Here is a 26,931-nt window from a genome sequence, read left to right on the forward strand (position 1 = left end):
AAGCCCGTGCAGAGTCAGTGTCTCCAAAAGCCCACAACTGTGTGTGTAGGACCCAGTCCCAGCGGGCCCGTGACCCTGTGGCCATCTGGCTGGGATCCTGGAGACCATTGAGGGCCTGGTCCATCCTGTGACTGCGCCACGGGCCTCTCATCTGTCCCTCTAGGTAAGCACTCGTGGGCAGTGTCCACTATGGGGCTACTATAATGCAGCATCTCTGCACATTCCTTCACATGTTTTATCAGGACAGACTCATTCATTTCTCTGGGAGAAATATCCAGTTGAGTATATTTCTGGGGCAATTTCCTAGGGAAGTTCACGTGTCACTTTACTCAGAAGACCCTGCCAAAGTCTTTTCTAAAGTGCTTGTAGCCATTTAGGCCTCCCTGAGCCAGGTATTCACCCACGATGATTTGTCTGAACAAATCCCAGAATTGCCGGTGCTGGGAATAGGTGGAGAGTGAGGCAGCCACATCTGGCCTCGGGGTTCCGTGACAACAGGTGAAGGTGGCATCAACCGCTAGATGCCAGGTGCTGAGAAGCTCAAGGAAGAGACAGAATCCAGGGTGGCAGCCATGGCTTCTCTAAGGATCTGACATTTCAGTCGAGGCCTACATAATGAGAAAGAACCCAGCCATATATGGAACCAACGGGAAAATGTTCTAGAAGCAGCGGTTGGGTTTGGCAGCTAACTGTTGCATGAGGCTCTGTGCTGGGTCTTCACAGGGACCTCACAAAAACCTTGCAAGTGGTACCTCTTTGCTTGGTGGGGACAGTAGGGACGTCTGTCTTATTTGATGCTGTATCCAGGCAGAGCAGATGGTGGTCTGGGGTGAAACCGGGATTTGGTGCACTAGACGGGCGTTACCCGGGCTTTTGGGATCCTGAAAAATCCCCACAGAGATTGTAACCTTGGAAGCCAAGCACAAGGTCTTTGCTCCAAATAAAGATGTGGAAGATTTTGATCCACACCAAGGGGCTGGGTTTATGAGACAAATGACAGTTATGATCTATAGAGGAACTCATGTGATTAAGCTCATCAATTATAGAAATTATACATAGATATAGATACAATATATAAAGTCAGACCTAGTCTAAATATTTACTATGAAAAAGACCTAAAGAAGGAGTTGAGACCCTTGGGTTCCATTTCTACTTCAGCCTCAGATTTCATTTTCCCCTCTGTGGCAGACATGAGAATATTAACTAGTCTAATAGTAAGAACACCAGGGATTGGGGCTGCAGTGACAGTGCCTAGTTGTACCACACTGACTCTGGGAGCAGTTTCTTTGGTTTTTATCTTTACAAGATGGGAGAGGCTCACAGCCCCTAAAATCATAAAGGGCCACACTGTAAACCATCAGCACCATGGTGATGAGTGATTTCCAGAACGTTCTATATGTCTGCCAGCGTGATCAGTATGGAAGCGGCACACCAGTTCACAGGAGGGAGGATACAGAATCACCGCCCGAGAACGGCGCGTGGGAGGAAAAGATGGCCGTGGTTTCTGCAGAGGGACAGGGATACGCAGCGCATCCTGGGGAGGGAGGTGGGGTCGAAAGGAGGGGCTGGAGGACCCCTCCACATCCACTCCCTGGGACCCTGAAACAAAATCAGCCTCAAAGAGGCATTTAGATTCACTTACTAATAACACCAGTAAAAATAAGGGAGCTTTTCCTTTTTGAGACTGACTCTCGCTCTGACACCGGGTCTGAGTCAGTGGCATGATCTTGGCTCACTGCAACCTCCGCCTCCCAGGTTCAAGCGATTCTCCTGCCTCAGCCTCACGAGTAGTTGGGACTACAGGCACCCGCCACCACCTCCAGCTAATTTTTTGTATTTTTAGTACAGACGGGGTTTCACCATGTTAGCCAGGATGGTCTTGATCTCCTGACCTTGTGATCCACCTGCCTCAGCCTCCTAAAGTCCTGGGATTACAGGCGTGAGTCACCACACCCGGCCTGAGCTTTTTCTTAATAATGTTCTCCCTAGGAAAAAAAAAAAAAAGCCTAAATATCCTCACACAAGTCCCTGAAGCCTCAGGATGTTTCACATTTTCCTTAAGAAAGAGGTCAGATTAATGGGAAATTTGGCCTTAAGAAAGCAGAATGCAATTTTCCCCCAAATCCCCTGCCCACGTTGTCTCTGTGCCTCACTGCAAGCGGCGTCGGGAATAATCAGGCCTCCTCTTGCAGATCGTCATAACCACAATTAAGTCTCGAAGCCCCGGGCCGGAGCCAGGTGCACTGGGTGCGTTTAATGCCACTGGATATTTCAGAAAAGGCAAGAAGCGTGAAATTCATTTGATGCCTTGACACAAAAGCACTCTGCCATTGTGGAAGAGAGTGAAAGGTGTGAAAATTAAACAAATTAACCCAACTTTCCATAGAAGCAGCATTGTTTAAGATTTCAGCAGCTGTCCTCATCATGGTTTTCGGAAATTAAAACAATCAGGAACAAGCAGAGGACGCGGGTGGGGGCTGCAGAAGCATCTTCTCCTTAGCAAAGAGAAGAAATGTGCCCTGGGACAGGTGGTGGTGGGAGTCCTGGCCCAGGACCCCTGTATCTGCCTGGCTGTACCAGCTCAGCTGCACCTGCCCAGCGTCTCCTTGCCCAGTGCCCAGCTTCCGGGAGTCCAAGCTGTACTTTCTGATCAATGGCATGTGAAAAGACATGGTCCTTTCATTAGGACTTAACTGAGGTTGTCAGTCACCTAATTGCTTCACTAAAATATAATTAATTAAGAATAACATGTGGAGATATTTACATGAGCTGGAGATCACACACTGCAATTTGTAGCTTTTTTTCCTGAAACACGGTGTCCTGCCAGACATTTTTCTCCTTGTATTTAGATAAAGGGGACAAGCTATTTCATGGTAAAGATGTTGATTTCCCCTCTCAGCTTGGGTTTCGGGATAAAGACAATTTAAGTCTATTATCTGTGCCAAAAAAAGTGTCTCGTGCAAAATCAGGAATACACACGGAGTTCCTGAGGGGAAGGTACAGACCCAGGAACACAAGAGGTAAACACAACCCTGCACGAGCACATGGCCCTCCGGAGAATAATGCCGAGCACCGCACGCTTGAGGTCCAGGCAGAACTAAAGTCAGGGAAAAGGGCCCCTCCTAGTCTCTTAATCCAGCCTGCACGTTTTCCATGATGATTTGATTTGAGTATGGCACCGACACCAGGGAGACAGGGCCCACAAAGTGGCCACTCTCCAGAATGTCCGGATCTCTAGAGAGGGGACCATAGACCTCAGGGTCAACCCAAGAGAAGCAAAGCAACAACTAGGACTCAGTACCACCCCTGCCCCCAAACTCAGCAGCTCCAGAAAAAATAAGTTACTCAGTGTGAAGGACTGCAGGTTCAACTGCACACAAGGAAACACCCTCAAACCCAAAGGGCTGCATTTGCTCCCGTAAGTGAAGCCCAAAAGCTGACAATGCAGGAGGATGATAGTGGCGAAAGGGATGGCAAAGATCCAGACCCACCGCCTGCTTTTCTGCTGTGTACATGTGTGGCTTTCCTCGTCAAGATCCTCTCATGGTGCAAGATGGCTGCTGGACCTCCAGCTATCACAGCTGTGTTCCATGCAGGAGAAAGGAGAAAGGGAGAATGGGGGCAGGAGAGACCCCTGCAAAATTTGCAAAATTAACTTTCTGGAAGTCCCACAAAATGTTTCCACTTAATTGCAGTGGTCAGCACTTAGTGACAGGGTGACGCTTCACCGTAAGGGAGCCTAGGAAATCAGCCTTTTTGCTGGGTGGATTATTGTCCTATGTAAATCTGTGGATCTGTAAATAAGGAAGAAATGAAAATGGATTTCTCCAATGAACTCCATCCTAGTGACAAAAGGACAAGTGGCTTAACCATTCTGTTTCTTCATCTATAAACTGGCCTAACAGGGCTGTTTCAGATAAGATGCTATGTAGATACAGTCAGCCCTCCATATCCATGGGTTCCATGTCAGTGGATTCAACCGACTGCTGATTGAAAATATGTTTTAAAAACTGCATCTGGGCCAGGCACGGTGGTTCATGCCTGTAATCCCAGCACTTTGGGAGGCTGAGGTGGGCAGATCACCTGAGGTCAAGAGTTTGAGACCGGCCTGGCCAATATGATGAAACCCCATCTCTACTAAATTTCAAAAATTAGCAGGGCTTGGTGGTATACACCTGTAGTCCCAGCTACTTGGGAAACTGAGGTACGAGAATTGCTTGAACCCAGGAGGAGGCTGCAGTGAGCCGAGATCGTACCACGGCACTTCAGCCTGGGTGACAGAGCGAGACTCTGTCTCCAAACAAACAAACTGCATCTGTACTGGACATGTACAGACTCTTTTTCTTGTCAATAGTTCCTAAACAATACTGTATAACAACTATTTACATAGCATTTACGTTGCATTTGGTATTATAAGTAACCTAGTGGTGATTTAAAGTACATGAGAGGATGTGCATAGGTAACACACAAATACTGCATAATTTTATATCAAGGATTTGAGCATCCTTGGATTTTGGTATCCTGGGGAGATCCTGGAGCCAGTCTCCCACAGATACTGAGAGATGACTACATATGCTTTAAGACGGGAGCTTTGTGCAAATATCCACTACTATAAAAATCTATTCTGTGCTGTGTAGCTAAGTGACTGGGACAAATGTTAGTCAGGGATGTTTCCAGCCTTCACAAATAACATCTGAGCAACCACTGTTGGCCTCCGCAATACACCTGTGAACAAGATGGTTACAGTTACACGAGTCCATCATCAAATGGATGTGCAGCTGGTCAGTTCTTCCCAGCAGCTTTTGTTGCAGGTGACTGTGTGCTGTCTCCCCTGGGCTCCCTTCTACTTTCATGGGCCTCCGTTCCAGGAGATGACTGCAGGGCTGACCCTTCACTTACACTGAGGCCTCAGCTGAGGGTCCATAACCCAGGCCTAGTCATCGTATTTACTCCCTGGCCAAAGAATCTACAGATGTGAAGAATTCTGTCCTAAGCCAGACCAGACAGAGTGATGTTCCTATCACAGTTATGAGAAGAGGCTGACAGTCTAAGAGGTCATGATATGTCAGTGCCCACCATATGGACAGACTGTGTTCAAGAGACAGGACATTTGAAAACCTGGATCCAGCCACGCCTGAAGCCAGGCTATCCTTGCACTTCCAGTTGTGTGAGGAAACCCATTCCCCACTTGGCTGCATGAGCATGAATTTTCGCTCATTTCAAACAAAAAAGATGCCACATGACATTCATGACAGCTCCATGGTAGGGTGAGGTGCAATCATGAGAGTCTGGCCTTGTTCTCTTTGTCGTTACAAAACAGTGTCATGGATGATTTCTGCACAGTTCAATGCACAACAGGGACTGAAGCCTGCAATGGACCAGGCACAGAATCAAAAGATACAGACCCTTCCTTCCCAAAGACTCCTGGGCTACTTATTGGTGGAGCAGGTTTACGATTGCATTTTCAAAATTCGGAGTGAAAAGTACAGGCTGCACGGGAAGAGGCTTCAGGTTTGTCTGGGTGACAGTGGGTGGGCCCTGACTCCTAAAGGTTGTCACTTCTGAGTCTGCCAAGAACAGTAGGCCCGCCCGGTGATGAGCATGAGGCTGGAGAGGCCTGCATGGCCTGGAAACAGGGTCTAGGGACCGTGCTTGGAGCTCTGGGCTTGTCTGGAGGGCCAGGGAACCATCACAGGGTGTGAAATGGGGTGGAAGATGACAGGGTTGCATCTGCATGCTGGTGACTGTGAAAGAAGATTTGAAGAAAGAAGCAGAATACAGAGAAAGAATGATTATAGTGGCAGAGGGACATCAAGTTAGAAGGTAGTCAGGAGCTCACAAGGTGCAGATGAAAGGATGAGGCTCTGGAAGGAGGCGGGGCTGGTGGAAATAGAAAGAGCAGAACAACAAGGAGGTGATGGTACCAGTGGAGGTGGGGCTGGGCCGGCGCCGAAGCCTCTGGTGCTGCAGCCAGGAGCCCTTGTTGTCCCACAAAGGGACCCAAAGAAGCTTCTCACATCCCCACCCCCAAGGCCATGACTGCTCCCAGTGGGCTCATCCCACAGCAGTGACTAAGGATCCTATGTGTTCCCGATGGTGCAGAGATGAGACGATGGAGACTGGATCCATGCGTGACCTTATGGAGCAGAGCCCCTACAGACTCATGGGAATATACAGAATGAGCAAGAAATAAGCCTTTGACGGTAGTCCTGAGATTTAGGGGATGTCTCTTGTCAAAGCAGAACTGGGGTTTCCGGGGCTCATCTAGGCTGCAAGGAGGACTGGGCCCTCTTCCCTGGACTCTGATGCAGCAAAGCCACCCCCAATGCAGCATCACTCTCCACCTCAGATCAGCCCTAAAGGGTTCCTTCCTTTCCTTCCTTCCAGTGAAAACTTCGGTTTCCAATAACTACAACTCTTGAGAGGTCCTGCTGATCACAGAAAAGCTCTGATTGTAAAGCATCGTCTTTTGACAGATACAACATTCAGGTCTCCAGGAGCTTCTGCAGGTTGAGAGGCACTAACTCCCTCCAGCGAAGCTCCCCACAGACCTGGGGGCCTCTGTGTTGCCATCAGAGCTGTGAGAGTCAGAGTGAAGCCAGCCTGGGCATTGTTGTTCTCTACAGTTAGGGCCAGGCCATGGCCCACCTCTGGAAGAGTCATCCCAAAACGTGCTGCCCAGCTGTAAGGGGGACTGGTTTGAAAAATGACAGGAGGGATCCTAGTGAAAATGGGCCCACCCAGCTATTCCTCCTACCCTTGGTCACCAAAGCAGCTGTCCAGAGGGTTGCCTAGAGCAGGAGTGCATGAGAACCACTGGGCTTGGGGTGAGCGACTTGTGCTGAGCCCCTCAGCCCCTGCCAGGGAGACCCCCATTGTCCCTGAGCCCCTGTAGGGCAGGCTCTGAGTTCCTCCTCTCAGGATCTCCTGAGCCCAGCATCACACATGTGAGCAGGCACTAAAAAAGAGGTGGGTTGAAAAAACACTGCAAGGCAATCGGAGAGGCTAAGTGCTTCGTGGGTGATGGATGGGCAGGTGGATGTGAGTGGCTCACCTGTGAAGTCCTGCAGTGAGGCCCAGCACATACCATAGACCAACTGGATGGGACCTCATGATAGAGGCGAGGCTTTGGGGAGGGCAGAGGGGATGCGAAGGCTGAGCCAGGTCCCGGGGTGGTCATTGAGGGAGCTGGGAGATGAGCCAGGGGCTCAGGATACTATGCTCTCTACCTTTGGGTAGGTTTGAAATTCTCCAATAAAAAAATCTTTTAAAAAATGAGTTTTTCCTCCTGAAACAATTGTAAGGTTCTGATTGGTGGGCCTAGTCTTTAAGGACTTAGTATAAATAACGACCTGGGGTTCACTTTACAAAGTATTTAACCCACATCTGCATTTAACCCACGTCAGCATTTAACCCACATCAGCATTTAACCGACATCAGCATCATGCCTCCACGGCCAGAGGCTGTGCAGTCTGAAAATGTGAGAGCAACGGGGCCTGCAGGACCGGGCTGCAGCTGGGGTCTGACTGTGAGAGTCCTGCTCTGGGCACTCCAGTCACACCTGCTGGCCTGAGAAAGGGGACACACGATGACTGACACAAGGCCAATCCTCCTCCAAGACATAATTGTGTCTGTGTCAAAAGTAATGAATTTGGGTAGGCCACAGTACCCAGACCTAGGTACCCAGCCTGAATGTGGTGGGGAAGATATTTTTAGATGGGATTAACAATTCAGTTCGTAGACATGCAGTGAGGTGGATGAGCCTTCATGGTGTGGGTGGGCCTTGTCCAATCAGTTGAGGCTTTAAGAAAGACTCTGCTCCCTGGGAGAGGAGAGAATTTCGCCAGGAGACTCCCTGGGACTCGAAGGGCCACACCCGCTCTCCTCAGTCTCCTCCTGCCCATCCTCCTGCTCTGCAGATTTCAGACTTACCAGCCCCCACGACCTTGGGGCCTAGTCCTTAAAAGAAACCTACTCCTCTGTGTATACACATCCAATGATTCTGTTTCCCTGGGGAGCCCTGCCTAACAGTCCATCCACCCTGCTGTCTCCACCCTTAGAGGTGATAGACACAAATAGCATTAAATAGTTTTCCTTTTGTGTTGCTGACAGCGCTCTCAAGAACATCGTCTCTTGCATGCATAAGCTGAAGAAATCTAGAGTGCAAATCTACCATAATACAGAATCAGGCCTCTGTCAATATTTAAAGCCGGAAATCTTTGGAGGTACATTATCAATTCCAAGATAAATAACCAAGACTGATACGCTTGAATGCTCATTCAATTCTAATGGGAGAATACAAGTTTCTCTCTGCAAATGAACACAGCAAGTGAATCGGTGGAAAGAAGCTCACACTCCTGGCTGGTGCAGGACACGTAGGTGAAGCTTGCCATGTGGTTCCCAGGCACGCGGCTCGGCGTGTGGTCAGCCTTGTCCTGCTCCACTGAGCAGGTCAGGCCAAAATACCAGCAATATCCCTTCCGTACGCTGGGTGCACTGAAAAAAAATAGCAGCTGCAATACAGCCAAGCGTTGACGCTGAAGTTTCAGTACCATGGTTTTAGACTTCAGGGCATATGAGAATCTTGTTAATTTGTTCAATTCATGTGTCCATTCACCCAGTGGCCACTTCCTAAGGTAGGCGCGGGCGCTCCACCTGGCACCGATAACTCAGCCACAAACAGGACAGGGGACCCTGCTCAGGAGGGAATTCTTTTTCTAACAAAAACTATAGTGCAGTTTAAACATTTATATCTAACAGATTACCATTGAAATGGGGAAAATATAATGCAATGTGATTATACCATTCTGAAGAAAATGACAGGATTTATAAAAAGTATTAATTCAAAGGGCGATATGGGGCTACCTCCAGCAAGACCCAGGTTTCAAGTTCAGTCTCGACGGCGTATCAAGGTGATTCTGTCTCACTGGGAAGACCCTCAAAAGCCTGTATTTTTCTAAATATGTGCTTAGGAAGCATGTGATATGGGCAAGGAAGCCTGAAGGTCATGAACACAGTTGGGTGAAGTTTCACAACGTGAACTCAGTGCCTGGCCACCACCCCGCTGGGGGAACAGACCACAACCTGCTCCTGCAGCTGCCCTTCCTGCCTCCTCCATTCGTCACAAGAAACTTCACCCAGATTAGGACTCACTTTTCAAGACTTTCTAGTTTTTCCTCACTTAAATAAATACTTTTATCAAAGGCCAGGTGTGGTGGTGCACACCTGTAATCCCAGCACTTTGGGAGGCTGAAGTGGGCATATCGCCCAAGCTCGGCAGTTTGAGACCAGCCTGGGCAACATGGCAAAACCCCGTATTACAAAAAATACAAAAAATTAGCTGGGTGTGGTGGTGCACCTGTAATCCAGCTACTTGTGGGGGCTGAGGTGGGAGAAATGCTTGGGACCGAGAAGTCGAAGCTGCAGTGAGCTGTTATTATGTCACTGCACTCCAGCCAGGGTGACAAAGTGAGACCCTGTCTTAAAAGCAAAACAATATTTTTATCAAGATACTGTTTACATAGTTGAAAGATTTAAGTAGTATTAAAAAGTGTATCATGAAAACCACTAGAGCCCTGGGGCTTCCCTCCCCGCCCCAGGGCGTCTAGCCCCTGGCATCTCCCTCCTAGGCTAGCGATGGGTCACAGTGTCTATGGCGACTGATTGAACTGAGGAAGAAGCTATCCCTTGGGGGCCTCTTCAGGGCCCCAGAACTGTGAGCTGAGAAACCTGGAGACGCTGGAGACAGGAGGAGGAAGTCTGCCTGGGAGCTGGAGCCGCCAGGCCAAGGAAGCCGGGCCAGGTCTGCTGGTCTCAGGATGCTCCCTGTGGCCAGTCCCAGGCACAGAGATGCTCAGGTTACTCAGTAGTTCTGTGGCCAGGTGAGGGCAGGAACTGCTGTGAGGGGGCAGCACCCCAGGTGGTCTAAGCACAGAACGCAATTGGAGAAACACTGGATGCTGCCAGCATCCTGGGAAGTCCACGTGCTTTCCCAATCCTCCTGAGCCTCTGCCGCCCTCCACGATGGCCCCAGGGGCTCAGTTCTATACACAGTCCCGGGCTCCCTGCCTGCTAGGTCTCCAAGGAAGGGGCCTAGACCTGGGTCTTCAAGGGCCCTGGCAATTTCGATGTAGCCAGGATGGTACTGGGATGTGGCCCTCACCCTCCACCCCGACCTGAGTTTGGGAATAACCACTTTTTCTGCAAAAGGCCAACCGGTAACTGTCATATTTTAGGTTTTCAGGGCTATGTGGTCTCTGCAGCAACTACTCGACGCTGCTGCTGTTGTGGCATAAAAGAGTCAAAGACGGCATGATGGGTGGGCCTGAGTGCCAATAAAACTTATTTATTATTTACTCAAATAAATTTGGTGGCCCCACGTCCAGTCCTAATGCCAGCTAACTGTCAGCCACATTACGGGTAAAGACAAGTGAGAATCTAATTAAATTGATGAAATCATCCCAAACATCTGAAATAAGAAGACTGAAATATGGATCAACCCTGGCTATCATTAAGGAGGACACTCCCCTGAGAGTTTTTGTGCCTTTAGATAATAATATCCCCAATAGCAAAGCTAGCAAGCCCTTTAAAACCTAAGTGTTTAGAATACTAGTAACATTTTTTATTTGAAACAGAGTCTCCCTGTTTCCCAGGCTGGAATGCGGTGATGGTGACGCTATCTTGGCTTACTGCAGTCTTGACCTCCTGGGCTCAAGCAATCCTCCCGCCTCAGCCCCTGGAGTAGCTGCGACTATAGGCGTGAAACACCATGTCCAACTAATGCTTGTGATTTTTGTAGAGACCATGTTGCCCAGGCTGGTCTCAAACTCCTGGACTCAAGAGATCCTCCTGCCTTGCCCTCCCAAAGTGCTGGGATTACAGGTGTGAGCCACTGTGCCTGGCTAGTAACATTATTGATAATACTATGCATATATTATGTCATGGTATATCATATACAAGTAATAACACCATGTACATATTAATGCCATATATATGTATGCATGTATATATGTCATATATGAGCAAAAAGGTTCTTCTGCTGTTAATAATTATTACAAATTTATTTTTGCAACTTTAAGATGTCAATTTATGTTGTATGTTTTTATTAAATAACAGTAGTACAGGAGTTCCAGTATATAATTTATAAAATAACAAATGTCTATATTTTAGAGTTACAAGACTAAAATATTTTTCTCTGGATAAGTTTCTCAGCATTTATTTATTTATTTATTTTTTGACAAAGTGAGATTTCAGGATTAGGACAGGCAGGGGTATGAGAAGCTGAAGGTGCATCTCCCCCCCAGGGACTTCCCAAGGCCTGTCCTGCCCGGTGTCCTATCCTCCCAGGAGGAGAGCAGCTTCAGATGTCAACGTTACCATTTCCAGTTCTCCAAGGAGACTCTAACCTCCAGCCTAGGAGCCACAGGTGGGGGTCCAGACAGGTGCCCCAGCTCAGGGAGCACTTTTCCAGGATGGAACTGGGGGCCTCAGAATCACTGCTGGGCGGGGTGGGGGTGGCAGGGGCAGGGCTGTGGGGGCTCACAGTCCCATGGCCTCTGACTGCTTCCAAACCACAGGTGCCTTCTGTTGGGCTCATAGAGAGTTTTATGTTTTTTAAAAAATATGGGCCGGGTGCGGTGGCTCAAGCCTGTAATCCCAGCACTTTGGGAGACCGAGGCGGGCGGATCACGAGGTCAGGAGATCGAGACCATCCTGGCTAACACGGTGAAACCCCGTCTCTACTAAAAAAATACAAAAAACTAGCCAGGCGAGGTGGCAGCGCCTGTAGTCCCAGCTACTCGGGAGGCTGAGGCAGGAGAATGGCGTAAACCCGGGAGGCGGAGCTTGCAGTGAGCTGAGATCCGGCCACTGCACTCCAGCCTGGGCAACAGAGCGAGACTCCGTCTCAAAAAAAAAAATGAAATTTCCAACATTTAAAAATTAACTAATTTCATATAAAAATATGGATATGTTGGCTCCTTTTGAGAGGCTGGAAGGGGAGGCAGTTCTGGCTCTACCACCCACCGGGAGAGGCCGCCTGACTGCTCAGGAGGTGCTTATCTGCCCCCTGACTGCTGAGATGGTGCTCGGCTGTCCTCTGGCCGCAGTCCTCACCCCACCCTGGTGCTCTCTTCGGCCCAGCCTGAGGACAAGTGCTGCCTGTCACCTACTTCTTACTGTCCTTGCCAGAGAAAAGGGACATTTTCACTTTTGTATCTCTATGTCTCTATCAAAGTGGAAACAGGAAAGAGTTTAAGAAATCCATGTCTTTCAAGGAAGATGGGAACAACCGACTTTCTTTACAGACGAAGCTGTTTTCAGAAGTGGGCTGCTGCTGCTCACCTGCCGATGGTCGCTGAGGCTGAGAGGTGGGTGCCCGAGAGGGCAGGCAGACGGGAGAGTCCTGGATGGCAGGAGATGCTGGGGTGAGGCCTTCCCAGGTAGAAATGAAGATGTCCGGGAGAAGGGGCACCTCTGAGATCAGTGGGGACTGAGGTCAAAGGGCTGGGGCTGTGGTTAGAGAGGAAAATGTTCCCCAGGAACCACTGGCTGAACCTGAGACATGAACCAGCATCACCTACAAATCCTTCAAAGCTGAGGGTGGTCTCTTTCCTGTTCTCACATCTCAAAACACACAGCATAGTTCTCGATGAATCATAATAATGCAATGATTTATATAAGTATTTTTATTGGCCGGGCGCGGTGGCTCAAGCCTGTAATCCCAGCACTTTGGGAGGGCGAGACGGGCGGATCACGAGGTCAGGAGATTGAGACCATCCTGGCTAACCCGGTGAAACCCTGTCTCTACTAAAAAAATACAAAAAAACTAGCCGGGCGAGGCGGCGGCGCCTGTAGTCCCAGCTACTCGGGAGGCTGAGGCAGGAGAATGGCGTAAACCCGGGAGGCGGAGCTTGCAGTGAGCCGAGATCTGGCCACTGCACTCCAGCCTGGGCGACAGAGCGAGACTCCGTCTCAAAAAAAAAAAAAAATAAGTATTTTTATTGTATGTCTGTGATCTATGCAGCTAGAACAATATTACTAGATTACACTGGTATAATAGAATATGGGGCAATCATTATGACGATGTCAATGGTAACGTTAAGTGCACCCTCTTTTCCAGGGGCGTTACAGACCCATTTTACAGAAGAGGAGAGGCCCATGGCACAAGAGTCTTGGTGGTGAAGATGGCAGCAGCTCTCATGCACTGAGCCCTGGGGTGTAAGAGTTCACTGCATGGTCTCCAGGACTCATGTAATCCTCATGAGGACCCCACCAGCTACATATCTTGTCCTGACACAACAGAGATGTGAGGGGCTGCAGTGACTCTCACCCAGCCAGGTCTACTTCAATGATCCTTGATGCAACCACTGTGCTTTGGGTCTCTGTTACTCAACACCTGCCTTGCCAACCCCTAAAACAGGGCTCAGCCAAGTGGCTGTGGCGAATGTGGGCTACGTGAGGAACCTGCTCCATAAAGACTCCACTCTGGGCTGTCATTCAGAATCACCCTGGGAAGAAAGTCGTGGTTCAGGGTGTCCTTTACTGCCAGCGATCAAAGCATCCGGGTTTAATTTTGCCAGTCCCTGGGGGTCCTCAACATCAGAGGGCTGATGGTCGTTGATCCATACACAAGCTAGGAGGCAAGGAAGACTCTGGCCCCCGGCTGCTGCCCCCCACGCCACTGGAAGACCAGATGTCGGGCCTCGCACTTCTCTCCAGGCGTGTGGGCTCGCCTGTGAAATGGCCTCTTGTTGGAGGGAACACTGACTGGGTCCTGCCGCCCAGGGAAGCTCCCGCGAGGACCGATTAAGCAGTGTTGTCAATGTCACCAAGACCACTCCATATAAACCAAATGAAGGCCCTCGGGTCAGATGAGATAATAAAGAGGATATTTCTACAGAGATACAGTGGGAATCAATTCAGTAAGAAATTAGGAGGAAAATAAATGGCCCTGAAGACCGAGGGGCCCCGCAGCGGCTCTGTCCTCACGTTTTCTATCCCGTCACGCCCGGAGCGACAAGGCATGTGCCCAAGCAGGAGGCTTGGATGCCCCTGGTGAGTATCGGGGAATCTGCACCTCCTTCCCCAACTGGGGAGCCTTTGTGTCAATCCACTGGCTTTACTCAGTGCAGTGACACAGGGGACGGTGGTGGGGCTGATGGAAGACAAATGCATCTGACATTTCTAGAGCACTGTGGGGGGCCAGTGTTTCTACCCCACTAGGAAATAAATGTGTGATACTGAGTTTCTGATGAATACTGTGAGAAACAGTCCGAGGTTCAAATTTAACAGCACGGGAAAATGTCTTTTGAATCAGAAGATGAGAACCCAAGGGAGTTAAATTAACAACATAGCACAACATTTTACTAAGTAATAGGACCATATTTCCCCTTTATGGGGCACTGCTCAGGGCAATATTTAATCTCTTGAGTTTAATGAACTTTTGAAACTACTCAATAAATACTCAAGGCCATGACAAGCACTGTCATAAGATAAATCCAGCCCTACTTCAATGGACTATATTATTTTTGTTATTAAAAAAGGTTAATTTTAATATTCAAGGAACTCAGTTCTCTGGAAAATCACGTCAGGGCGCCGTGCGTTCTGCCCCGGCGACGCCCTGGGATGGCGCATACTGAGCAGTGTGGGACTCCGAGCGGAATTGCCGGGGAGCCTCTGTTTCCAGTGAGGCTGTGTCCTGACAGCAAAACACTCATTTGGTGAAAGGATGTGCCTCGGGTTCCTGTCCCTCCCCAGCCCAGAGGAAGCATGTCCGGGTCCCGTGTTAAGGCCACTCACACTGCATGTTAAACCACTGGAAGAGTCCCTGTGACCATGTCACATGCCCGGGTTCACCTGCTGCAGCACGAGCTGCCCGACCACCACTTAGTTCTGCAAAGCTCTTTGGGCCTTTGTCCACAGTCCCCCACGATGCTGAAACCCCTGCTCACCCTTGCCCTGGCATTTGGCTCTAGAGCACCTCAGAAGTTCAGGTGATTTCATGGCAAGTGAGGCCAGGGAAAGGATGAGAAGTAGCCAGCTCTCCCCTATCCCTTAGTATCTCCATGCTGAGTCACTGGGGCTGTCTTTCTCCCAACTGCTCATCTTCGCCTTTCTGCAGAACGCGGGGGGAAGTGTGCCTGGCAGAAAAAAATCTTGGAGCCCTGCAGGCCCCGGAGCCACTGTCCCTCCTAGCGGCTCAGCATCCCCAAGGGCTTGCCTCAGGAAAGCCACCCGACGCCAGCAAATTGGATGCAGGGCAGGTAATTAGGGACAGACAGTGTCCTCCCACTGTTATTTCTTGTCCACCAACGCAGAAGTAGCAGGAGCACCGGTTCTCCGCTTTTCTACCTAAGGATCGTTCTGCTCACATTCCCCACGGGAGAGAAGAGCTTTGGACCAACTGTCTTACTAACCAAGCACAGACATGCTGCAACCAGGTGACATCCCCACAGGAAATGAGACCAACGGAATACAAAACACACAGCTCTGCTGTCTAAGAAGGAGCCTCCGTTTAGACAATTGCTGAGCCCCGTATGCCACACGTGCAGAGTGGTGGGGACGTGTGTCCAGCCCGGCGACGTCCCTTAGTCCAAGAAAGCGGTTCGAGGGCGCAGGTGGTGGGCATTCTGGTCTACTGCAGGAAGCGCCCTGGCTAGTAGGTCACCCGTGAAAACCAGCTGCCCCCCACCTTTCTCCTGATGCCAGTGTCAGATCAGATGTGTTTAGCAAGTCCGGGCCCAGCCCGGCCTTCATGGCTTCCAGGCCCCTCAATACAGCACTCAGCCCCTCTCCCTAACTGGCGCTAATTCTGTCCACTCGAGTAAATTATTGCGTTCCTGGGCTCACTTACTCGGCAAACCACAGAGTGGGCACATCTCGGGGGTGTTTTCTAGAACAAATGTCCAAGTGCTCTGAGGCCTGAGGCTACGTGCGGACCTTCAACCTGGCACCCCAAAATTCCCCATGCAGGACAAAAACAAGCAGATGGGAGCAGTGTGCTGTGGTCGGGCTACCCCCGCGGCACTGCCTCCTGTTCCCCAGCTTGTATTAGCGAATATCTCTTTAATAAGTAATTCTTTAACTATGAAATTATTTCAGAGAATTTGGAAAGCTGATACAAAGAAAAGGGAGAAAATTACCTATGACAACACGATCTCATTCAGGGTTTCCCACACACCGTGCTATGGGCACCCTATGACTGCATGATCTCAATGAGGGTTTCCCAAACACGGTGCTATGGGCACCCTATGACCTCACGATCTCAATTGGGGTTTCCCAAACACAGCGCTATGGGCACCCTAAGACCTCACGATCTCATCTAGGGTTTCTCAGAGACGGCGTTATGGGCACTCCATGACCTCACGATCCCAATCAGGTTTTCCCAGACACGGCGCTACGGGCACCCTATGACTGCACGATCTCAATAGGGGTTTCCCAGACACGGCGCTATGGGCACCCTATGACCGCATGATGTCAATCGGGGTTTCCCAAACATGGTGCTATGGGCACTTCAGGGAGGATCCTTTGTTGTGGGGTCTGCCCTGTGCACAGCAGGATGTTCAGCGGCACCCCCAGCCCACACCCACCAGGTGCAGATTGTTCCCACCCCCTGATGTGATAACAAAAAATGTCTCCAGACACCGCCATGTGTTCCTGGCCCAGTTGAGAAGCATCGATCTACTGAACAACAAGGAAGACGCTGAGAGGCGTTCTCCCAGTCTTTTCTCTCTATCCTCTGTCAAATCCAATCGTACGTTCATTCAACAAATATCTAAAGCACCTACTGTATGCCAGGCATTGGAATTAGCTAAAGCACCTACTGTACGCCAGGCATTGGAATTAGCTAAAGCACCTACTGTACGCCAGGCATTGGAATTAGCTAAAGCACCTACTGTACGCCAGGCATTGGAATTAGCTAAAGCACCTACCGTACGCCAGGCATTGGAATTAGCTAAAGCACCTACCGTACGCCAGGCATTGGAATTTAGCTAAAGCACCTAAACCGTACGCCAGGCATTGGAATTAGCTAAAGCACCTACCGTACGCCAGGCATTGGAATTAGCTAAAGCACCTACCGTACCATTGGAATTAGCTAAAGCACCCGTACGCCAGGCATTGGAATTAGCTAAAGCACCTACCGTACGCCAGGCATTGGAATTAGCTAAAGCACCTACCGTACGCCAGGCATTGGAATTAGCTAAAGCACCTACCGTACGCCAGGCATTGGAATTAGCTAAAGCACCTACCGTACGCCAGGCATTGGAATTAGCTAAAGCACCTACCGTACGCCAGGCATTGGAATTAGCTAAAGCACCTACCGTACGCCAGGCATTGGAATTAGCTAAAGCACCTACCGAATTACGCCGTACGCCAGGCATTGGAATTAGCTAAAGCACCTACCGTACGCCAGGCATTGGAATTAGCTAAAGCACCTACCGTACGCCAGGCATTGGAATTAGCTAAAGCACCTACCGTACGCCAGGCATTGGAATTAGCTAAAGCACCTACTGTACGCCAGGCATTGGAATTAGCTAAAGCACCTACTGTACGCCAGGCATTGGAATTAGCTAAAGCACCTACTGTACGCCAGGCATTGGAATTAGCTAAAGCACCTACTGTACGCCAGGCATTGGAATTAGCTAAAGCACCTACTGTACGCCAGGCATTGGAATTAGCTATGAGAAATACTCTAGTGGACAGGAAAGACATGCTCACTTTTACAAGGGGGTGATATTGTAACCACAGGGACAAACACATGTTTAGGAGCTGTGCGAAGTGCCAGAAGTGCCCAGTAGGACATGGACATGTCATGTGATAAGATAAAGAACATCTGAGGCCAGGAACGGTGGCTCAAGCCTGTAATCCCAGCACTTTGGGAGGCCGAGATGGGTGGATCACGAGGTCAGGAGATCGAGACCATCCTGGCTAACACGGTGAAACCCCGTCTCTACTAAAAAATACAAAAAACTAGCTGGGCATGGTGGCGGCGCCTGTAGTTCCAGCTACTCGGGAGGCTGAGGCAGGAGAATGGCGGGAACCCAGGAGGCGGAGCTTGCAGTGAGCTGAGATCCGGCCACTGTACTCCAGCCTGGGCGACAGAGCGAGACTCCGTCTCAAAAAAAAAGAACATCTGAGACAGGCCACCACGTGGTCAAGGCGGAAAAGCCAGGAATAAGCGCCCAAGAGCAAGAGGACAGAGGAGGCAGAGCCTGTACCCCCACCCCTCCCTGCCCCTCTGAATGCCACACAGGTGCACAGTCATGGCTGAGTCTGGGGACTGTGGGCTGAGGGACTTCAGCCCACTGGCAGGATAGCATCTAGCTATTTGCATTCCCAGAAAACAAAAACAAATACCACCAAAAAACCTTGATCAGTTTAGCCATATATAAAAGGAAGCTTTTAAAATATGTCCTTTGACTCAATGCTTCTGTTACCTAAAATATCTCCTAAGGAGAGAAAAATTCAAATGTGAAAAGACTGGACTCCAAGGCTGTTTATCACAAAGCAGTTTATAATGTAAAACACGCGAAACAGAATATAAGCGCTTAGTTAAATATAGTACGTTATGCTCACACCACGGCATAATTGAAGTTACATTTTGGATGTATTTTGTTTTCATGAAACAGCTCCAAGAGATGTTGTTAAATGAAAAAAGCACACAATAAAAATGTAACTCATGTATTTGCGCACATATAACATGTACACACAAACCATACACATGTAGCCAACATCCACCCGTTGTCTGTGATATCTTTAAAAATCAAGCTGTAGCACAATATGGAGTACCCCTGAGTTGTTTTAAAAATGCTAACGACAGAATAGAAGCATGGGCAGAAGGTATGAATGGGCACATCACAGGGAACACTCACGGCCAGTGGAGCCTATAAGGGGATGTGAAACCTAATGTGCCATCAGGAAGACGCAAATCGAAGAAGGGTCACAGTGTCATCTTGCACCCCTTCGAGGGCACAGGCTTCCAAGTATGACATGACCACTTCTGGGAGAGGAAGTGGCTCGCTGCACAGCGCAGCTGTGGCTGTAGGGGCAGAAATTGGGACCCCACTTTGGAGCCGACGAAGGGCAGTGGTATACATACGGTCTACCCTTCCAGGAAAGGGGAAAAGTGAGACAGGGTTAACCCCACACCCCCCAGCCCCCACCCACCACCACTCAGACAGCTCAGGCTTCAAGGCAGGGCTCTGCTCCTGGCCGACAGCTGCACAGCCCTTGCCTGGGAGCCTGCAGAAATGCAGACAACACACATTCTAACTGCAAAGAAGCAGAGCCAGCCCTGCCCTCTCCACACTGCAGGATGGTAAACTGTGGAGTTCAAACAGTGGTATACTATATGGTGGCCAAAATGTTTGCTTTATAAATCTTATCAACAATGAATGTAAACTGTAAGTGCCCTCTAATTATATATACCCATTTATTACTATTTAAACAGCCCAAACCAAAAATAGAGATACCTTTCAGCTAAACACACAGATATGATGAAACTGCATTAGAAAGCAAAGCAGGGAACAGAGACAGTGAATCTGGGGGGTGGAGACCTGGGGCGGGGCCAGAGGAGGGTGGGGTGGGGAAAGAGCCAGGAGGAAGGGGCAGGGCCACGGGCGGGTGTGGGCTTGTCTGGCGCTCTCACTGCAGTTCACGGTGGAGTCATTAAAAACACATTAATAAAAGAGAGGCTTGCGTGGACCAATGACAAGATTGAGCCACGAGCCACTGTGATGATTAATTATGTATCTGAGCACAGACTCAAACAGGACATCAGTATGTGTTTGTGTGTCTGTGTATATCTTTTTGTCTGTGTGTATTTGGGTGGTTAAATGTGTGTGTATCTTTGTCTGTGTGTGTGTCTGTGTGTATGTTTGTGTGGCTGTTTCTGTTTCTGTGGCTATACGTGTGCCTCTGTGTGTTTGTGTGGCTGTATGTGTGTATATATGGATCTGTGTGTGGGTTTGTGTGTCTGCATGTGTCTGTGTGTGTGTATGTGTGTCACAATAGTGGGTCAGAGGAGAGATGAGTATCTTTTACCTTCCAGCATCCTAAACTGCAGGATTTTCCTTTCTTCTAATTGTGAATATATTTTATTTTTACAATTTTTAAACAAAATTGCAAAATATAAAAAGAATCCAACCTAGTAATGTAAACTCATCTCAAAATTGGTAACAGAGCTCGGGGGAGTTCCTCCCATGGTCAGCTCACATATCCACATGTATGGACTAGGAGTGTGGTCTTGAGGCCGGTCCTGACACCTCCTCTTCCGGGCCTCGGGCACACCTGCCTCACCCTTCAGGTCCAACTTTGACCTCTCTCAGGAAGCACCTTTGGGACCTGCAGGGTCACCTCTCTCTGTTTCCTGAAGGCACAAAATATGGAGGACAGCAACGGTTTACCCGATGGTGTGCTGGGCACTGTGCTGAGTGTTTGGCAATACTCTCTTGCTTAACCCTAAAACAATCCCACAAGAAGACACCATCACCCTCATGGGGACATAGCACATTTCAGAGATAAAAGAATCCATGTGCAGCTCTCCAGGAAGGGCAGAGTCAGGTAACCCAGCCTCTCTGACCTTGTGGTGTGCAGCTCTCCAGGACGGGCAGAGCCGGGTAACCCAGCCTCTCTAACCTCACGGTGCCAAACCACCTCCATCTTCCCATCAAAGACCTCAAAGCCGTGCCCCCCTCATCATTCCACCAGAAGGAAACAGCTCATGGCATGAGTTCAGCGCATGCCAGGGCCTCCGCAGGGACGGCTGAGGGAAGGCAGAGTGGAACAACTGGTGAGTAAGAAGGTGACCTAGACAGACGTGGCTGGGAGGTGAGAATCTACTTATCCAATGTCTCCTGTCTAGAGGAGGGTGTCACGGATTGCTGAGTGTTGTCCTGGGCAGCACTGTCAGCATCGGGGAGGCCATGCCTTTGGAGGAGACTGAGAGGTTTTTTCCTTCCAGGAGTTTTAGGCCAGGCACCACACGACTGCAGCTCAAGGAGGGGCACCCACAGGGGCCGAAGCCCTCATCAGCAACGAACGGCAGTGGTACACGGTCCACTCTTCAGGAAAGGTGAACAGTGAGACAGGGGGGTCAACTTCAACCCCACACACGATCACCACTACTCAGACAGCTCAGGCTTCAAGATAGGGGTCTGCTCCTGGCCGACAGCTGCACAGCTAAGCACAGAGCCACGGGAGAAACATCCATGGGCGTCCCCATGTGCTAGGACAACCGTGGCTCCTGACCTCCTGCAGCACAGCTCCAGTCTGGTGCCAGGCATTAAATCCTTACCCACATGATGCTTTAACTGCAGCTGCAATCTACATAGCAAATGCCAAGTGCAGAGATCAAGGCGAACAGGAGGCCTGGGCACTCGGGGGCTCTTTGAGTAAATGACATCTACGCTAAAGTTTAAAGGTGGGCAAGATGGGAGTACGGCTTCCCCCACGAAGAGAAGATAGTGATTCCTGTTGGTGGAAAAGGCATCTGTGATGATCCTGAGCCTGGGAACCTGGCGTGTGGAGAAGCTACAGCCAGCCTGGATACAGCGTGGACAGCAACAGAAGATAACGGGAGAGGAGGCAGGAGAGCAGGAACCAGTCCCTGCAAAGGAGGCCAGTCACGCGTTTGGCAATACGGTAGGGCAGGAATTTGAACCAGCGCAGGCGGGGACAGCTGAACATGTTGCATTAAGGCTAAGACGAGCCACACAGACAGGAAGAGTTCAAGAGTTCGTGAGACCACCATCCAAGGGCGGGTAGGGATTTGGTCGTTGGCACAATGAATTCAGCTGTTCTTGTCCAGGGGATTTGCCAAACTCCTGATCTGAGTGTTCATCTCATGGTCTTGGAAGGGAAGGGAAGGGGTTGGTTATGGGGAAAGAAGACAAAGCCTGGGGCCCATTCAGGTGGATGGTCTTATAGGGGACAGACTGCAGAACGCTGCCACTTCAAAGCGCACATCTTCCGTATAAGGTTAAACCCTAGTCCCCCTCCTGCCACTTCCAGAGGCTTTAGGGAAGGTGGCTCAGTGGAGCAGAGGGGTAGGAGTACTGTTCGGAGAGGATGGAGGCCACATTCACCACACCTAAGTGGTGCTGGTAGAACCCCAAGTTCAAACTCAGTTTAAAGCAGTTCCAAACTGACAATGCCCCTAGGGCCTGGCAATGGCCAATGCAAAACCTCTCTAGAGACACACATCCTCTTTGTAGGAAGATTCTCACCAGTGATATCCCACGGCAAACGAGTAGCTCAGAGTTAGATATGACTACACTATGAGCTAGAACAAGTAGAAACCTCAGACAATAAAATCAGAACTGCAAACATCAGGCCTGTGAGGGATCAGACTTGGAGTCTGAAATACCTATACTTATTATGTTTAAAGAGATTTAATGACCCAGAAAATAACTGCAGAGAACAGAAAAGTATAAAAAAAGAAGCTGAAAGTTAACAAAAGAGAACCCCCAGAAGTGAAAAATTCAGAATTTATAATTTAAAACTTAATGGGTAGGATTAGTAGCTGAGCTGACCTTGCTGATGAGAGAATTGGTGAACTGGAAGGCAGGTCAGAAGAAATTGTTTAGAATGTGGTAGAGAGAGACTAAGGGATTAGAAAGAAAAGGGTAGAAGACGCAGTGGGCGGGATGAGAAGTGTTGACACATTGGGGCGGATGTTCAGAAAAGACTGGTTTGCAGGACAAACCACACATCCAGATCACCAGCTTCCAGATGGACAGCAGCACAGTAAATGCCTGACCACACTGTGAAAGCACGGCCTTTCTCTGTCCTGCCAGGGCCTGAGTAAGAGGCCAGCTCTTTAGCACCCCCACTGGTGCTAGTCTCAGTTGGGGCTGACCTGGGTTCTATGCTCTGTGGGGAGACCCTGTCTTTACACTCATGGTTCCTCCTGGTGTGATTCCCAATATCCCTTCCTGTGATGGTTAATACTGGGTGTCAATCTGGTTGGATTGAAGGATACCAAGTATTGATCCTGGCTGTGTCTGTGAGGGTGTTGCCAAGGGAGATTAACATTTAAGTCAATGCGTTGGTAAAGACAGACCCACCCTCAGTCTGGGTAGGCACCATTTAATCAGCTGCCAGCACAGCTAAAATATAAGCAGGCAGAAAAATGTGAAGAGAGAAACTGGCTTAGCCTCTCAGCCTTCATCTTTCTCCCGTGCTGGATGCTTCCTGCCCTTGAACATCAGACTCCAAGTGCTTCAGTTTTGGGACTCGAACTGGCTCTCCTTGCTTCTCAGCCTGCATATGGCCTATTGTGGGAGCTTGTGATTGTGTGAGTTAATTCTTAATAAACTCATATATATACATATATGAGTTTACATATTATATATATTCCATTAGTTCTGTCCCTCTAGAGAACCGTGACTAATACATTCCCCCATCATGATACACACTGATTGGTTTTTTTGCTCTGTAGCAACGGACTTGTGTCCTCCCCCCTGCAAAAAAACATGTCTATATCCTAACCCTGGTTACCTGGAAATGTGAGCTTATTTGGAAAAATGGTCTTTGCAGATGTAATGACATTAAGGATCCTGGGATGAGATCATTCTGGACTTAGGGTGGGCTCTAACGCCCTGGCACTGAGCATTTCTGATGACAGGTGACCTCTCAAGAAGGGAGAAGTCCATGGAGGTGCACCTGAGGAGAGCCACGTAAAGACAGAGGCATAGCCTGGAATGACGCAGCCACCCAAGGCTGGAAGAGGTGAGGCAGGGGCCTCTCCTGAAGCTTCAGAAGGAACATGGCCCTGCTCGCACCTACATTTCAGACTTCTGGTCTCCAGAACTGTGAGAAGGTAAGTCCCTGTGGTTTTAAGTCCCCTGGTTTGTAGTAATTTGTCACAACAGCCCTGGGAAGCCAACAGAAGGTGTCACTTCCTCTGCCTTTTCAGGAGGGCCCACAACAGAGACACCAGGAACACCTGCTCACGGCAGGTCCACTCCCAGGGGTCTCCCATGCCAGGGTCTTCCATGTGCATATTCATTGTGTGCGTGTTCACCTGCCTTTCCTCTTGGCATAAGGATCTCTCACCCTTCATCCTGATGAAACGACCCCTACCTCACACCACCCACCTTTCCGTAATAAGTTAGAGCTGCTGCGTTTGAGCATTCCATTAGGCGGCCAGGCAGTCAATGAGCATCAAGTAAGCTTTGTTTGTAGTTCTCATTTCTTATTTTTACGTTTAAGCCTCTAGTTAAATGAAACATGATGCCACAGGTATCAGGTATCCTTTCCATTAGACATTTCTGCTCAGAACAGTGATCTTTTTATTTTTAATTTATTTTATTTTTATTTTTGAGACAGAGTTTTATTCTTGTTGTCCAGGCTGGAGTGCAGCGGCATGGTCTCGGCTCACTACAACCTCTGCCTCCTGGGTTCAAACAATTCTCCTGCCTCAGCTTCCTGAGTAGCTGGGATTACAGGTGCCTGCCACCGTGCCTGGCTAATTTTTTTGTATTTGTAGTAGAGACTGGGTTTCACCATGTTGGCCACGCTGGTCTCGAACTCCTGACCTCAGGTGATCCACCCACCTCAGCCTCTCAAAGTGCTAGGATTACAAGTGTGAGCCACTACGCATGGCCAACAGTGATCTTTTTAAATAGTTTTCTGAAAGGTGTCATGTGATTAAAGTGTTTCTCTGGTAGTAGATTATACAAAGGCCAAATTGGGGTGGGAAAGTGAGTAATTGATATTCCTTAGGTGGGTGGGTTAACTGGTGGCTCAAATCTTCGAACGGGGGACATTCTGCGGACTGCCCTGCGGCTTTAGAGCAGCGTTCCATCGTAGCATGTGCAGTCTTTGTTGAGCTTCGAGGCATCCTGGGAAGGGAGAAGGCACATAGGGATGAAGACAGGGTCACATGTTCTTTCCTCGGTTCATTTATCCTCTTTGAAAACGGGAAAAAAAAATCTCCTTGCTAAGTGGATGTTTTTGTTTATCATAAACCGCTAGGTTATGTGCAATGAACTAATTATTTCCGCACAGGCTGAGACAAGCCCAAAATAGCTGTCTATGATTTTCTGTACTTACCTTCTCCCGAAGAACTTATTCTCCCTTACATTTCAGAACTTGAGTCCCTGATTGGGCCCTGGTGGTATCATCTATAGAAATAAGCAGCAACTGCTATGAAGATCCAATCACAAACATCCTGGTGACCTTTCAAGGCAGGACACTTGGCACCTTCTTTGGAAGACGCATTAGGGAGCGCAGGCACCCCAAGCCTCATTCGAGATCACTACTCCACACAGGCTAGGGGAGCTGGTCTCTCTTCCTTCCCCCAAATTTAAAAGGTGCCATCCTATGACCAGCTAACCTTCCCTTGCAAAATAACACTCTGAATTTCCATCTGCCGAATTCAGACAGGGACTATGTCCTGCGGCGTAACTTGTAGTTTTCAAATATTTGCTAGATTATAAAGGATGATACTCCAGTATTTTTATATCATCTAAATTTTCCCACATCTTCCCCTGCTAAGGGTGAGTATTTCTGATGACATCTTGAGCAGAGTGCAGGAGAAATAATTTGGATACAACAGAGCACAGATGACATATTTCTTTGTAGAACCTCAAACCTTCCGTTTGCCGAAGCTGCAATAAGCCCCACACCCTCTTTAAGCGTCGTGAAAGATCTCCAAGTTGTAACAACCATGCGGGCTGCCATATTGAGCCATTTAACAGTTCATATGGTCTTTAAAATGCATATCGTGTGACAGTGGGTCTGAGTTTGTGAATGACAGCTTTTTATGAGAACTGCCTTCCATCCTCCTGAAAGATACTATCTTCTCATCATTGCAACTTGCTAACATCTTGATGGATCGAGGCAGGGGTGGAAACTGGTGGGAGGGGCAGAGGGGGGTTTGGAGGATGGTGTTGTTGGTGGGAGTGCTGTCGAGGCGAAAACCTGTGAATTATCAGAGTTCACGCAAACCGGATCACTCATCTCTCTGTCCACGGATATGGATACAAAGGGATGATCACAACTCTATCAGGTTGTGGCCCAGAACTGGGTAAAACAAGGACGAGTGTGAAGTGTGATTTATCTGCAAACGGTGTCCATTCAACCATTGAGGCAGTCATAAAGGTATTAATTTAGCTGCAAACATTAAAATGTATACAGTAAGATGGATTTTTTTAACAGTTCAGTGTGGCATAACCTTAATGCGGTACATTAAAATCATTCATTACAATGAATAAATAGCTTAATGAGATTTGAAGCATCGAGCAGTCTCCCCCTAAATGTCTGATGAAGTGAAGCAGGCAGTGGCTGTCACTGAGCATAAATTATGCAAAATAATACACTCAACACCATCTCTCCCTATGCATCCTTGCTTTTGTTGAATATTCAAAGGGACAGCTTCCCAGGACAATATCAAATTAGTCTTTGTAATAAAAAAGTCTGCAACAAAATTATCTACACAATCCTTATCTGCATAACTCTCCATTTAAACAAAGGCCAGTGACAGGCCGATATCTTATTTGAGTGATGTGTCTCCGCTCTAAGCAATGCTACCTATTTTTGAGTCATTTTTCTTTTTGTTTAACATTCCTGGAGTTGACACTTCACCTCGAAAACTTGCAGTGGGAATTTAAACAAAGAACATTTGAGCACAGGAGCCTTGAGCAGAGTTGGTTAAACCGTGGGAACAGGAAAGAATGTCCTGGCAATTTTTCTACTGCTCCTTAGAAAAATTCTTTGTCGAATCAGTGCATTTAAATGAAGCATTTCAAAAACCTCCCTCCCCTTCATTTGTGGATTTCAGAAGTGAGATGGTTAGGCTGGACAATGGGGGTGGGGCAGAGGATTTAAAGACCAAAAGCTCCACAGACCACCTCCCTGCAGCCGCTGGCTTGGGAAGATGAGGATCTGAATTTTCTTAATGACCTTCAGATTTCCCCACACAGATTC

General features: G+C 48.8%; 1 protein-coding gene and 1 long non-coding RNA gene across 2 annotated transcripts in view; one reads left to right on the forward strand and one right to left on the reverse strand.

The window, feature by feature from the left end:
* The window catches only part of CDH4 (cadherin 4), a 693,168-nt gene that overhangs the window by 542,882 nt on the left and 123,355 nt on the right, over positions 1 to 26,931 (reverse strand). The window lies entirely within an intron of this gene.
* On the forward strand, positions 19,669 to 25,846 carry LOC126929084 (uncharacterized). The gene is made up of 3 exons (XR_007717071.1): positions 19,669 to 19,779; positions 23,627 to 23,821; positions 25,093 to 25,846. It is a non-coding gene; the product is annotated as an uncharacterized LOC126929084 (long non-coding RNA).

The sequence above is a fragment of the Macaca thibetana genome, chromosome 10 (assembly GCF_024542745.1).
Source record: "Macaca thibetana thibetana isolate TM-01 chromosome 10, ASM2454274v1, whole genome shotgun sequence".
Lineage (NCBI taxonomy): Eukaryota > Metazoa > Chordata > Mammalia > Primates > Cercopithecidae > Macaca > Macaca thibetana.